Source organism: Peromyscus californicus, unplaced genomic scaffold (genome assembly GCF_007827085.1).
Source record: "Peromyscus californicus insignis strain IS unplaced genomic scaffold, ASM782708v3 Scaffold_9__1_contigs__length_137607984, whole genome shotgun sequence".
Lineage (NCBI taxonomy): Eukaryota > Metazoa > Chordata > Mammalia > Rodentia > Cricetidae > Peromyscus > Peromyscus californicus.
Window position 1 is genome coordinate 116,251,922 of NW_026294617.1, and position 15,692 is coordinate 116,267,613.

General features: G+C 38.0%; 1 protein-coding gene across 1 annotated transcript in view; it reads left to right on the top strand.

Moving 5' to 3' along the window:
- Stpg2 (sperm tail PG-rich repeat containing 2) overlaps positions 1 to 15,692 on the top strand; it is a 432,046-nt gene that overhangs the window by 48,972 nt on the left and 367,382 nt on the right. The window lies entirely within an intron of this gene.

A 15,692-nucleotide genomic window follows, 5' to 3' on the forward strand; every position in this document is an offset into this window, starting at 1 on the left:
AAGGTGTCACACCATAGGCACTGGGCTCCAAAAAGCTGGCTCGTGCACCAAGTACAGATCCCGATCCCACTGCCCAGGGTCCCTGGAACAGTTCAAGCTAAACAACTGTCTCGCCTATCCAGAAGGCCTAGTCCAGTCCCATGGGGGCTCCACAGCTATTGGTCCATAGTTCATGCATTTCCACTAGTTTGGCTGGCTGTCTCTATATGTTTTCCCACGATGATCTTGATGTACCTTGCTCATAGAATCCCTCCTGTCTCTCATCGATTGGACTCCTGGAGCTTGACTGGCTGTGGATCTCTCTGCATCTGCTTTCATCAGTTACTGGATGAAGGCTCCCCAGTTTACTCATGTAGATCTCATCTATTTCTCCTTCACTGGGCAATCTATTTGTCCTTCTTAGGGTCCTCCTTGTTAGCTAGCTTCTCTGGAGCTGTGGGTTATAGTCTGATTATCTTTTGCTTACATCTAGTATCCACTTATGAGTGAGTACATACCATGTTTGTCCTTCTGAGTCTGGGTTACCTCACTCAGGATGATATTTTATGGTTCCATCCATTTGCCTGCAAATTTAATGATATCATTGTTTTTTTTTTACTGCTAAGTAGTACTCCATTGTGTGTGTATATGTGTCACATTTTCGTTATCCATTCTTCGGTTGAGGGGCATCTAGGTTGTTTCCAGGTTCTGGCTATTACAAATAATGCTGCTATCAACATAGTTGATCATGTGTCCTTGTGGTATGATTGAGCATTCCAGTATATGCCCAAGAGTGATATAGCTGGGTCTTGAGGTAGCTTGATTTTCAATTTTCTGAGAACACACTATATTGATTTCCAAAGTGGCTGTACAAGTTCACACTCGCACCAACAGTGGAGAGTGTTCCCCTTGTTTCACATCCTCTCCAACATAAGCTGTCATCAGTGTTTTTGATCATAGACATTCTGACAGGTATAAGATGGTATTTCGGAGTTGTTTTGATTTGCACTTTGCTAATGACTAATGATGTTGAGCAATTCCTTAATGTGTTTCAGCCATTTGTGATTCTTCTTTTGAGAATTCTCTGGCTCTATAGCCCATTTTTTAATTGGATTGTTCAGTATTTTGATGTCTAGTTTCTTGAATTCTTTATATATTTTAGAGATCAGCCCTTTGTCAGATGTGGGGTTGGTGAAGATGTTTTCCCATTTTGTAGGCTGTCATTTTGTCTTAATGACTGTGTCCTTTACCCTATAAAAGCTTCTCAGTTTCAGGAGGCCCCATTTATTAATTGTTGCTCTCAGTGTCTGTGCTACTGGTGTTATATTTAGGAAGTGGTCGCCTGTGCCAATACATTCAAGACTACTTCCTACTTTCTCTATCAAGTTCAGTGTAACTGGATTTATGTTGAGGTCTTTGATCCACTTGGACTTGGGTTTTGTGCATGATGATAGATATGAATCTATTTGCAATCTTCTACATGCTACATGTTGACATCCACTTATGCCAGCACCATTTGTTGAAGATGCTTTCTTTTTTCCATTGTACAGTTTTGGCTTCTTTGTCAAAAATCAGGTGTTCATAGGTGTGTGGATCAATGTCAGGGCCTTCAATTCAATTTCATTGGTCCATATGTCAGTTTTTATGCCAATACCAAGCTGTTTTTATTACTATAACTCTATGAGCTTGAGGTCAGGGATCGTGATGCCTCCAGAGGTTGCTTTATTGTACAGGATTCTTTTAGTAATCCCGTTTTGTTTTTTCCATATGAAGTTGAGTATTGTTCTTTCCAGGTCTGTGAAGAATTGTGTTGTGATTTTGATGGGGATTGGGTTGAATCTGTAGGTTGCTTTTGGTAAGATTGCCATTTTTACTATGTTAATCCTACTTATCCTTGAGCATGGGAGACCTTTCCATTTTCTGATATCTTCTTCAATTTCTTTCTTGAGAGACTTAAAATTATTATCATAAAGGTCCTTCACTTGCTTATTTAGAGTTACCCCAAGGTATTTTATATTTTTGTGGCTATTATAAAGGGTGATGTTTTTCTGATTTCTTTCTCAGCCTATTTATCATTTGTATATAGGAGGGCTACTGATTTTTTTTTGAGGTAATCTTGTATCCTGTCACGTTACTGAAGGAGTTTATCAGCTGTAGAAGTTCCTTGATAGAATTTTTGGGGTCACTTATGTATACTATCATATTGTCTGCAAATAGTGAATGTTTGATTTCTCCCTTTCCAATTTCTATCCCTTTGATCTCCTTTTGTTGTCTTATTGCTGTAGCTAAAACTTCAATTACTATATTGAATAAATATGGGGAGAGTGGACAGCCTTGTCTCGTTCCTGATTTTAGTGGAATCGCTTTGAGTTTCTCTCCATTTAATTTGATGTTGGCTGTTGGCTTGCTGTAAATTGCCTTTATTATGTTTAGGTATGTTCCTTATATTCCTGATCTCTCTCGGACCTTTATCATGAAGGGGTGTTGGATTTTGTCAAAAGGCTTTTTCAGCATCTAATGAGATGAGCATGTGTTTTTTTTTCTTTCAGCTTGTTTATATGGTGTATTACATTCACAGATTTTTGTATGTTGAACCATCCTTGCATCTCTGGGTTGAAGCCTACTTGGTCATGGTGGATAATTTTTTGATGTGTTCTTGGATTCGGTTTGCCAATATTTTATTGAGTATTTTTGCATCAATGTTCATGAGGGAGATTGGTCTGTAATTCTCTTTCTTTGTTGCATCTTTGTGTAGTTTGGGTATCAGGGTAACTGTAGCGTCATAAAAAGAGTTTGGTAATGTTCCTTCTTTTTCTGTTGTGTGGAATAATTTGAAGAATTTTGGAATTAGCTCCTCTTCGAAAATCTGGTAGAATTCTGCGCTGAAACCATGTGGTCCTGGGCTTTTTTTGGTTGTGAGACTTTTAATGACTGTTTCTATTTCCTTAGGGGTTATTGGTCTGTTTAAATAGTTTATCTTGTCTTGATTTAACTTTGGTATGTGGTATCTATCCAGAAAATTGTCCATTTCTTTTAGATTTTCCAATTTTGTGGAGTACAAGTTTTTGAAGTATGACCTGATGATTCTCTGGATTTCCTCATTGTCTGTTGTTATGTCTTCCTTTTCATTTCTGATTTTGTTAATTTGGATGCTTGCTCTCTCTCTCTGCCTTTTGGTTAATTTGGGTAAGATTAATTTGGATAATTGTTGATTTTCTCAAAGAACAAACTCTTTGTTTCATTGATTCTTTGTATTGTTCTCTTTGTTTTTATTTTATTGATTTCAGCCTTCAATTTGATTATATCCTGGTGTCTATTCATGGCTGATATGTAGAACTGAATTGTTTTGTAAAATAAAATAAAATAAAATATTTAAAAAAAGAGGATGAGTAAATAGGTAAATGACAATTTAATATTACTATGAAACTAATTTTGATCTTAAAGGTTCTGCGAAAGAATATCAGGGACTTACAGGGGTCACTGAAACAGACATTGACAACAGCTGTTATGGATTGTGAAATGAGAAAGTATCATTGCAATTGCTGATTAAATGCCAGGACCAGAGCCCTTTCTATACACAGTGGCTAGAGCTTAGTGGCAGTGCCCATTATGTTACAAAGCTTTGTGTTTGATGTATATCCAGCATTTACTGGAAGTATGTTTTAGTTTAGAAGTTAAACACACAGTGAAGTTCTAACAGAATGAGCATAGGTATTCTCACTGTACCTTTTAGAAGTACAATGACCTTTACAAATGTTGCTGGCATTTGCAAGTCCTTATAACATGCCTTCTAATACTATACTGTCAGCAGGGAACGTGAGGATGGGATAGTTTGAAATGGCAGTTGTAGGAAAGACATAAACTTTGAAATACCCATAACTGCTTTTAATGTCAAAAAATCACACATGGCCAGTTTCAACATTTAGCATCTGTAGAAAATTTCAATATTTTTACTTTATACAGCCTCTTCTTTTTCCTTACAGTTTAATATTTATTTATTTAAGCAGACATGTAAGCTGGCACCTAAAATCGTGTTTTTAAAGTATAAATATGCTATAGAACTGGTGACTCTGGCTAATTAACAAATGTAATACTTTATAGTTCCCACTGCAGTGGTGAGGGCACTGTCTGTCTACTCTTAGCATTCTTCAGGAATGCAGCATGTCATCATGTACCACCATCACTCTGCTTTACCAGAGTCCTTGCACATATCCCTCATGTATAACCGGACATGTGTCCTCGACCCTGACTCCTCACGAACCTCATGTAACCACCATCTTCCTGTATCAACTTTCTATATTTTACAGTGTTGTTTTTCTGCTTGTTTCACTTAACATAATTCTCTGGTTCATATAGAGTATTACAAATGACAGGATTTCTTTTTTTTTTTTTGGTGGCTAAGTGATATTGCAGTGCATATATTTTTATTATCCAGTCATTTGTTGATAGGTTGATTCCATATATAAGCTCTGTGAATACAACTACAATAAACATGGGAGCACAGATACTTCTGCAGTGTGCTAATTTAATATCTGTTGATCCTGGCTGTGTGATTGTTGGGTCATGTGGTAGTTAAATAAATCTATTCTTTTTTTCTGGACCAGCTGTAGTGATTTACATTCCTACCCAGTGTGCAAGGGTCTCCTTTTTCTGCATTCTCACAAATACCTGTTACCTTTGTATTTTGGAGACTATGCATTCTCACATGAATGAGGTGATATTTCATAGTGCTTTGGGTTTGCGTTAGTCTAATACTTAGAGATGGTGAGAATTTTCTCAAATTTTTGTTGGCTCTTTGTAAACCTTCATTTGAATAATGTCTGTTTAATATTTTTTTGCCCATTTTGAAATTCAGCTATTTGTTTCTTAGCTGTGAATTGTTCAAAAACCCAGTGTCACAAAGCATGCCTCTGAGGCTTTCTTTAATATTTTAATGTTTGAGTCTTATTTTGTAGTCTTTAAACCATTTTGAGTTTATGTACAGTGTGAGATAAGGTCCTAATTTTATTTTTTGCAAGTGAATATCCAGTTCCCCCAATGCAATTTATTGAAGAGGATTTCCTGATCATGCTGCTTTTGTGAAAAACCACTTGGCCACTCCAGTGTTTCCAGATAAGGAAGGGGCTCATGTGGACCCACCCAGAGTTGAGGAGGTTTTGGCAGGTGATGGCTGCTGAGGGAAGAAGAGTCAGTTTTCTTCAGCAGTGTGATCCACGTCAGGTTGCTCATGGTCCAGTGGATATTCCTACACCCATGCACATAGAAACAGCACTAATTATAGTTAGCTTCAGTAGGTTAAGCAAAGCAAAGAAGAGGGCATGAAGTTGCAAGGATATGGGTGGAGGGAGTGTGGGAGGAGCTGGGGGAGGAAAGAGGGAGTGGATATACTTTAAATACATTGTCTGAAATTATCAAAGAAGAAAAGTACCCAAATGTAATGATAGTAATACTATAGGACAGAATTCTAAAAAAACCCAAAAAAACAAAAAAACCCCCAAACAGTTGTGTGTAGATTTGTTTCCATGTTCTGATTTCCCTTCCCTTTGCTCTATGAAGCTGTTTTTATGCTAATTTAAAACATTTTTGTGTATTTGGGCAGGTGTGTATGTGTGTGTGAGCTCATGCGTGTCTGTGGGTGCATGTGGATGCTAGAGGTCAGCCTTGGCTGTGTTTCCTCAGGATTACCCACTTTGTATTGAAATAGGGTTTTTATTTATTTATTTTGATTATTTTTAAATTGAAAATAGACTTTTTCATACAATATATTCTTATTATAGTTTCCCTTTTCCCAAATCCTCTCAGATCCTCCACACATCCCAAACCAACACTCTTTATTTCTTTATCGAATTAGAAAACAAAGGGTAATCTAAAGAAATAAAAACAAACAAATCAGAATAGGACAAAATAAACAGAAAAAAGTGCCAAACAAAAAGCACAAGAAACAGAAACAGACCCAGAGACACACACATTCACACACACACAAATCCCATAAAAACACAAAAGCAGAAACCATACTATATAAGCAAAAGACCTGTAAGGCAGAACCAAATCCAACCAAACCAAAACCCTGACAAAGCAGTATAAGACAACAACAACAACAACAACAACAACAACAACAACAACCCCTCTAAAATTATCATTGAGTTCATTTTCTTTTGGCCTGGGTATGGGACCTGACTTTAAGTTTGCTTTGTACACCCTCTAAGATTCCACTGGAGAAAACTAATTCTTCCTTGCAGGTGGTTATCAATTGGAGACAGCTTCTGCGTTAGGGATAGGGGCTTTGGGGGCTTGTGTCCACTTCTCCTCTCAGTGCTGGGACCCCATAGGACACAGGCCTGTGTAGGACCTGTGCATGCTGCCATAGGCTTATCTAAGAGTTTGTATGTGCATTGGTCCTGCTATGATGATAAGGCCCTGCTTCCTTGGTGTTCTCCACCACTCCCCTCCTTTCCACTTCCTCTTTTGCAGAGTTCCCAAGCCCTGAGGGAAGGGGTTTTATGGAGACATCCCATTCAGAATGGAGTGTTCCAAGGCCTTTTACCCTCTGCACATTGTTCAGTTGTGGGTCTCTGTTATTTGTTCCATCTACTGCAGGAGGAAGCTTCTCAGATGATGGCTGAGCCAGATACTGATCTGTGAGTATAACCAAATGTTGTTGGTAGTCATTTTATTGCTATGTTCATTTAGCAGAACAGTAGTACTTGGTTTTCCCCTAGGTCCATAGCTTACTCTAGTTAGAGATTCTATGCTGTGAAAAGACATCATGACCATGGCAACTCTTATAAAGGGAAACATTTAATTGTGGTGGCTCGTTTACAGTTCAGAGGTTCAGTCCATTATCATCATGACAGGGAGGATGGTGGCGTGTAGGCAGACATATTTCTCGAGAAGTAGCTGAGAGTCCTACATCTTACAGGTAACAGGAAGTAGACTGAGACACTGGATGGTACCTTGAGCATATCTGAGACCTCAAAGCCCACCTCCACAGTGACACACTTCCTCCAACAAGGCCATAACTACTTCAACAAAGCCATACCTCCTAATAGTGCCACTTCCTTTGGGGGTCATTTTCTTTCAAACCACCACACTTACTTAGTCTCAGGTTCTTAGCCACCTGAGCAGTATCAGGATGGGTTCTATCTCATGGAGTGGGCTTTACATCCAATCAAACATTGGTTGGTTACTCCCACAAGCTTTGTGCCATTATTGCACTAGCATGAGATAGGATGTTTCAGTGGAACTGGATCTCACTGATTTGACAAAGCTAGCTGGCTAGCAAGCTTAAGGGATCTGCCTGTCTCTACCTACATGGTGCTGGGATTAGGCTTAGCCCTGACCACACTGGCTTTTTATGTGAGTATTGGGGATCAAACTCAGATCCTCTTGCTTGCATGGCAGCAGTTACCAATTGAGCTGGTAATTGCCCCAGCCCCTAATTCCATATTGTTTTGTAATATATTTTCAAGTCAGGTTATAAAGAAACTATCATCACATTACTAAAATTTTTATTTGCAATTTAAAAATTAAAATATAAAGCTTGGCATGGTGGTGCATGCCTTTAATCACAGCATTCTGGAGGCAGAGTCCAGTCAGATCTCTGAGTTCAAGGCCAGGCTGGTCTACATAGTGAGTTCCAGGACGGCCAAGGCTACACTGGGAAACTCTGTCTCAAAACCAAACCAAACCAAACAAACAACTATATATATAAAATTTATATTTTTATATCCCCCCTTCTCTACCCTACAACCCCTCCCATGTACCCCCTTATTCCCTCTCAAATTCATGGCCTCTTTTTAAAAATGTTATTGTTGTACACACATACACACACACATACACACATATCCTATCCCTACACACATGAATATATAAGTATAACCTGCTGAGTATTAGTGTTTATTTTCGGGCTGAATACTTGGTACTGGATAAAGAATTGCCAGGGTCATCTCTGGGGAAGACTTATTCTCCTTCTCTGAGTAGATTTTAATTGCCTGTAGCTCTTCATCTAGGGGTAGGACCCAGTGAGATTTCCTCCTTCCATTTAGCATGGCTGTTTGTGTAGTCATTGTTCAAGTCTTGTGTATGCAGCCATATTTCTGAGGTTTCGTGGGTGCAGCTTCCCTATCACAATCTCACAGGAGACTTCTCCTAGTCCTCTGGCTCTTGCAGTTTTTCTCCCCACTCCTCTGTGATGCTCTCCACTGTTTCCTAAGGTGTAGGAGTTGTGTTGAGATGTATTAGTTGGTTTGGGTACTCCAAGATCAGTTGTTCCCTGACTTTTGACCATTGTGATGTTTTGTAATGGTCTCTGTTGCAGAGAGAAGCAAGCTTCTTTGATGAGGGGTGAAAGCTATGTGTGGGTATAAGAGTAAGTATTTACAATCATTTAGGAATTATTCTGGTTTAAGAAGGTGGCAGTAGTACATTCTATTCTAACATTTATGACCTCACTAGTCATGGCTAATTAGCTTGGTTTATATAGTACCAGGCATGAGTGGACCTTAAGTCCAATTAGACAGCGGTTGGTTAGTTCCAAGATAGAAGTTCCACGATTGCACGTTTAGGGATATTTTTTTCCATGGTGGTATTATTGTTATTCATGGGCATCACAGCTGGTAAAACTATTGATTGCTTTTCTTCCTTGACAGCTTTCCACACTTGGCATTGGAGTTTTCCTTAGGTAGTCTATGGCTTGGGGAGCATTACCTCACGTGGCATAACTTTTGTGAAAGAAATGAAAACAGAAAGCTGTTTTGTATTGGTAATTCAATGATAAATGATTGATGGAATTCTGGATGATGATATAAAACTCCATGAATTTAAAATCAATAAGGCTTGTGTTTATGACAAGTGAAACATAATATTAACAAGACTCTAACACCTTGCTTATTGCTGGAAACATCTCAGCTCTCTTCCTTGTTGACTTTGTTGACTTAACACAGATCTGTGTTTGAGAGACTGGGGTCTGAGGACCTGAAAGAATGGGGCAGACTACAGTCTTATGTTGCAGACAACCTTACTTCAGTTTCAGTGTACTTTTATACACAATGTAACTAAAAAAAGCAGTGATTCAAGGCAGGCTGTTTGAATTCAGAAAAACATGCGCAGAAAAACATGCAAATAAGTTTCAGTAAGCACATACTAAATATTGATAGGGCAGCCCTTCCCGAGAACTTCTTAGGACAGATCAATTTAAACATAGTTGCCTGGCACGTACTATAGATTATATCTGGGAAAGCAGGAAAGCAAAGCAAAAGGCCATATCCAGATTCAGGGTGCACTGACCAGATGGGGTTCTATAGCTATGTTCTGACATCCAAGAAGAATAAACATATCATATAAGTTGAATGTAAATGTTTGTCGCAGGAGGCACAAAAATCTCGTCCAAGAACAATCCAGGGAACAAAATGCACCTGAGGTGAAAGGCCCTCTGCCTTTTATCTTTTTTCTTTTTTATTTTTTTATTCATTTTACATACCAACCACAGTTCTCCCTCCTACCCCTCCTCCTGTCTCCCTACCCTACCATTCCTACCTCCCCCTCAACCCAACCCCCCATCCACTCCTCCAAAAGAGTAAGGCCTCCCGTGGGGCATCAACGAAGCCTGGTACATTAAGTTGAGTCTTCTGCCTTTTATCCTGGAGCCCTTCTCACAGTTCCCCAAAGCGTTGTTCACCATGCACCAATCTTTTTACTGTATTCTGACAATTGTCCCTTTTCACTTTATATTTAATACTTTAATACAATCAATAGAATAACCTGAGTGTGGCTTCTTTGAAGGTATACAATTAAATGTTACACATATTTTACATTTTGATACTTTTTTCTTTTTTTGTTCCAAAAGCTTAGCTGAGGCAATTTAATCTTTGTGATGTTGTTGACTACAATACTATTAAATATATTATATATAAATAATTTATATATATATTAAACGTGTGTGTGTGTGTGTGTGTGTGTGTGTGTGTGTGTGTGTGTGTGTGTGTTTTGCAGGATATTTGATCACATTGTGAACCCTGAGTTTACATTTGCATTAATTAAATAAAATTAACCTTGTATCAGGAGGCTGCATTAACAACTAGTTGACAGAAAGTCATCATAGAGCATCAGAGGGCATCCAGGAGAGACAGACACAGGAAGAAGGTAGCGTGGGGTTTTGGAGTGGTGCAGCTTTTTCTGGTTTGGCAAAGTGGAAGCATGGATTTTTAGGGGATGCCAGCAAGGAGGGAAGTTTAGCTAATTGCAGCCCAGCCTCTCTGAGCTCACAGGTTTTCACTCCAGCCTTTGAATCTCGAGTCTTATTCGTAAATAAAACGATAGAGATTTAGTTAAAGTTACCTTTAGCAGCAGCAACAGGGCAGGTGCCTGCAGGAGCAGAATTCTCACCAGGCTGCTGCCTGACACTGCTAGAGACGGGCCAGCAGCTGCGGAGCTGCAATAGTTGGCCAAAATAGCAGTAGATTAAGACGCAGCTACTGTGCCAAAGATACAAGAGCAAGTATATTTATTTTAATGTCCAGAACATACTTTCTGGCTTCCAGGTATGCAATAATGAAGAATGGTATTAGAGAAATTAATGCCTGTACTTACTATTTAAATTGCTAAATAACTCCTATTGGCTCATTGAATTAAAGTTGTCTTTAAAATTGAGTTATGGCACCTATAGTATAGTTCTACAGTGTTTGTGTCAGGATCAAGTATTTTCTATAGCTCTTATTATGGGGTTTTGGACTTTGACCAAGAACTCATTTAAAATTTAGATCCAGAATTGCTTTCTGCAAAATACCCTAATAATCAAACGCACAGTCTCAGTCTTCCATTACATAATTGCTTTCATCTGAGAGTGATTGACTCTTAGCAAACTAGATGGATTGCTTAGATTCCGACAGAAAAAGGTGAGAAGAAAACATTTCCTCAATGTGCTCTTAGGATTGATGAGGGCATGTTTGAATGCAGCGTCTTCTGACATCCATAAATACTAGCCTCTTAAAAAGGGAATTGGATTTTTTCACGTTTCTGAATACATATTATATGGTTAATAAAAAGAACTGTAACTGATATTGATTGTCAGAAATAATAAAGTTGTGAATAAATAAAGTGGGTCACTTGTATACCTACAGGTGAAGAGAATAAATTAGGCAATTTGAGTACATGCAATACTCTTAATAGTGAGAGTGATTTATGGATATTGCATCTTCTTGATTCATGAATAGTAACATTAATAGTTATTCTAGTAGAAAGGCCATTTCTGCTGGCTTTTGTCCATGTGCCTACAGATGAAGACATATTTTTTCTTGTTAGATATGGATAAGGGAATGTGACACAAGCTCTTTTCCAAATGGAATAAGTATTAAAGCATGTCTCTTTAGATTTTGACAAATAACTTCTGCATTAATTCATACTAGAGTTCCTACTGGATTTCCTGAGAGTGTGATTGGGTTAAAAACTTTCCACCAAATGTACAGTTTTGGAAAATTCTTGGTCACTGGGGCAATTTGCACATTTAGGTTAGAGTCTGTATTTAATCATATTATAAGTAGTATATTGATATATGAACCAAACTTCCCTCAGTGTTGATAAATATGTTGAAATTCATATTCCTTCTGAAAAGACAAAGAGTCTTAGGCATCAGATTATTGAGTTCCATACAAGTAACAACATAATCTAGTAGAAAAAATGAAGTTAAATTAATGGTTCATTTATTTCTACCCATTTGCTCATAAAATTTGTTTCAAGCAGAATTAAAATCAGAACTATACGTTGTAATTGGTTGATATATTTCTTATATTATACATTTTCCTCTATATCTTTTTCTATATTATGTTCTTTGGGAAAACATAGGTTATTAGTTTTAAAATAATTACTTTTATTTATGTGCATGTGTGTCCATTTGTGTGAATGTGTGCCACAATTGAAACACAATGTCTTACTATACTACAGATATTCAGGTTGAGGCATGGATATATACATCATCAAATTTGCTCACAATACAGGGGGTTGTAGTTATAAAAATATCCCTGAGTTGGGGATATGGCTCAATGGTTAAGTTTTCCCACCTTTTTTACCTGTGTAGGATATCCCTAACATGCCCATCTTACTTTTGATGTAAGCATTACCTTGGTATTTCTAACTCCTGGCCTTCTGTGTGCCCCATTTGTAGATTACCTTGCATTTTTATGATCAAGGCAAAGTTCACTAGTATGCAATAGTGTGGGTTGAACACAGCCACATACTCCATACATATTGATTTAATGTGTTTGGGATGTTACTTTTAAATTCTTAATAATTTTTGAACAAAGAATCACCTTAAATTTCTATTTTTCAGTTTTTTAATATTAATTAAAATTTCTAAATAAAAATGAAAGATATATAGATATATATAGATATATCTATATATGTTTTCTCGAGACAGGGTTTCTCTGTGTAGCTTTGCGCCTTTCCTGGAACTCACTTGGTAGCCTAGGCTGGCCTCAAACTCACAGAGATCCACCTGGCTCTGTCTCCCGAGTGCTGGGATTAAAGGCGTGCATCACCACCGCCCGGCAAAAGTTATATTTTTATTAGCATGTTAATTACACAAGAGAATGAGTTTCTTCCTCCCTCCCTCCCTCTCTCCTCTCTCCCTCCCTCTTTTCTTTTCTTTCTGTCTTTCTTTCATTTGTTTTTTGTTGTTTGTGTGTTTGGTTTGTTTTTCTAAGACAGGATTTCTCTATGTAGTCTTGGCTGTCCTAGAACTTGCTCTGTTACTAGACTGGCCTTGAACTCATAGAGATCTGCCTTTCTCTGCTTCCCGCATGCTGGGATTAAAGGTGTGTGCCATCACTGCCCAGCCAAGAATGGGTTTCATTATGGCATTTTTATATTTATATACTATGATCAGATTTCTATGTCTTATTACCCTCCTTTTTATCCAATAGCCAAGGTACTTTTCTTCTCAAATAGTCCCTATTATAATTTTATGTCTTCTGTAAAAACCCATATCCTATACACAAGAGGAAATAAATAATATTTGCCTCTCTACATCTGGCTCATTTTCTAATATGATGATCTCCACTTCCACCAATTTTTCTGTAGCAACATAATTTTGGCTTTCTTTATGCTCCCCCCTGTAGCTGAAGTTTTTTCTGGTCCTGCTCAGGTCCCACAGACTCAAGGTCCTGCAGCCGCCACTCAGACCAAAGTAAACACACAGAGGCTTATATTAATTACACCTGCATGGCCTAATGGCTTGGGCTTCTTGTTAACTAGATCTTACATCTTAAATTAACCCATTTCTATAAATCTATACCTTGCCACGAGGCTTCTGGCTTACCAGTATCTTTGCATCTTGCTTCCTCTGTATCTGGCTGGAGACTCCTGACTCAACCTTCCTGTTCCCAGCATTCTCCTCTCTCTTTGTCCCATCTATACTTCCTGCCTGGCTACTTGCCCATCAGCACTTTATTTATTAACCAATTAGAGCAACACATTCACAGCATACAGAGTGGTATCCACAGCACTGCTCCCATTATGTATACAATATATACCACATTTTCTTCATCCATTCCCTTTTCATTAGTCATGTTGGCTGATTCCATATCTTGGCTATTGTAGTGTCTTCAATAAACATGATGTACAAGTGTCTCTGCTATGCTGATTTGAATTCTTTAGATATATACCAAAGAATGAGACAGTGGGGTCATATGGAATTCTATTTTTATTTATTTATTTATTTATTTTTGGTTTTTTTTGAGGTAGGGTTTCTCTGTGTAGTTTTGGTACCTGTCCTGGATCTCACTCTGTAGAACAGGCCTGCCTGGAACTCACAGAGATCCACCTGGTTCTGCCTCCTGAGTGCTGGGATTAAAAGCATAATTCTGTTTTTAATATTGCAGAACTGCCATTCTGGTTTCCACAGTGTCTGGACGAATTTGCATTGCTACTACTAGAGTATAAGGTTCCTGGTAAGCCCTCCCTTCTTACTAGCTTTGCTGTTTTTGTTTTCTTGATAGCCATTCTTAATGGAATGAGATTGAATATCAATGTAGTTTCATTTACATTTCCCTGATAAAGATATTAAAGCTTTTACTATGGACTTATTGGCCATTTGCAATTTTTTCTTTTGATAACTATCTGTTCAGTTCATTTACCCATTTATTAATTGGGTTGTCTGTTCTCTTGTTTACTTTTTGAGTTCTTCATTTGGGTGATTAATTCCCTGTCAGAAGTGAGATGACTATCTGATAAAGCTTTTTCTCTAGGTGTACTGGCTGTACTGTCACTCAGTGAATTTTGCTGTGAAGAAGTTGTTTAATGTGATATAATCCCATTTGTCAATTCTTGTTATTTCCTGAACTACTTGAGTTCTATTTAGAGAATCTTCATTTTTGCTTCATGTTTAGATCTTGTAGCATTTTGCATATGTTTTCAAATTTCTTCATATTAAAAACTTTGTGGTGGCGCACGCCTTTAATCCCAGCACTCGGGAGGCAGAGGCAGGCGGATCTCTGTGAGTTCGAGGCCAGCCTGGTCTCCAAAGCGAGTACCAGGAAAGGCGCAAAGCTACACAGAGAAACCCTGTCTCGAAAAACCAAAAAAAAAAAAAAAAAAAAAAAAAAAAAAAAACTTTGTTTCAACTAGAATTAAAATCAGAACTATATAATTACTTGATATATTTATTTTATTATAAGGCTTTTTCTACATATTTTTTCTATATTGTATTCACTTCAAAGATAGGTTATTCTTTCTAAAAATAATAGTTTTTTACTTATGGGTATGTGTGTGCATTTCTGTGAATATATACAAATGTGTATAGGTGCTCATAGAGCCCAGAAGATAGCATTATGTAACACAAACCTTAAAAGGTCTTATAAACAGAAAACCTGGAGCCAGACATTGGGGTGAAAGCTGAAAGATCAGAGAAGCAGAGCAAGCTAGCCACAAATTCTTACCTCTATGAAATACTCAGTTTCAAGACAATGAGTTCCTGTTTCCTCATGCCTTATATACCTTTTTCTGCCCTGCCATCTTACATCCTGGGATTAAAGGTATGTGTGCTTCCTAAGCAAAGGCATGAGAGCTCAAGTGTTGGGATTAAAGGTGTGTGCTACCATGCCTGGCTCTGTTCCCAGTGTGGCCTTGAACTCACAGAGATCTAGATGGATCTCTGTCTCCTAAGTGATAGGATTAAGGGTGTGTGCCAACACTGTCTGGCCTCTATGTCTAATCTAGTGGCTGGCTCTGTCCTCTGATCCCCAGGTAAGTTTTATTGGGGTGCACAATATATCATCACAGCATTGAATCCTCTGGAGTTTTATTTAAAGGCTATTGTGAGCTGCTTGACCTGGGTGCTGGGAGCTGAACTAGGGTCCTATGGAAGAGCAGCAAGTGTTTTCCAGCCACTATTCTTTTCTTGACTTCCCCACAATTTGGCTTTGAATGGTCCTCATTGATATTCTTTTCTCATTCTGTATTCTTTTGTTTTTGCATTTTCTGTAGATTAATTGTTAAGCACAGAGACATAATCAAATTAATGATCAGTCCTTTCAGCAAGACTATTGCATCACCTGATCACCTCAGGAGACACAAAATGTCTGCTCTCTCTTTTGGTGTTATTGGTGGTCACTGGCAGTTGTAATCTTGGTCTAGTTATTTTTTGAGCTCTTAAAAATGGTAATATTGTATGATATTTTTTGTTAGTTGAAAGACATGTTATTATTTGGTTACTGTTGGAATTG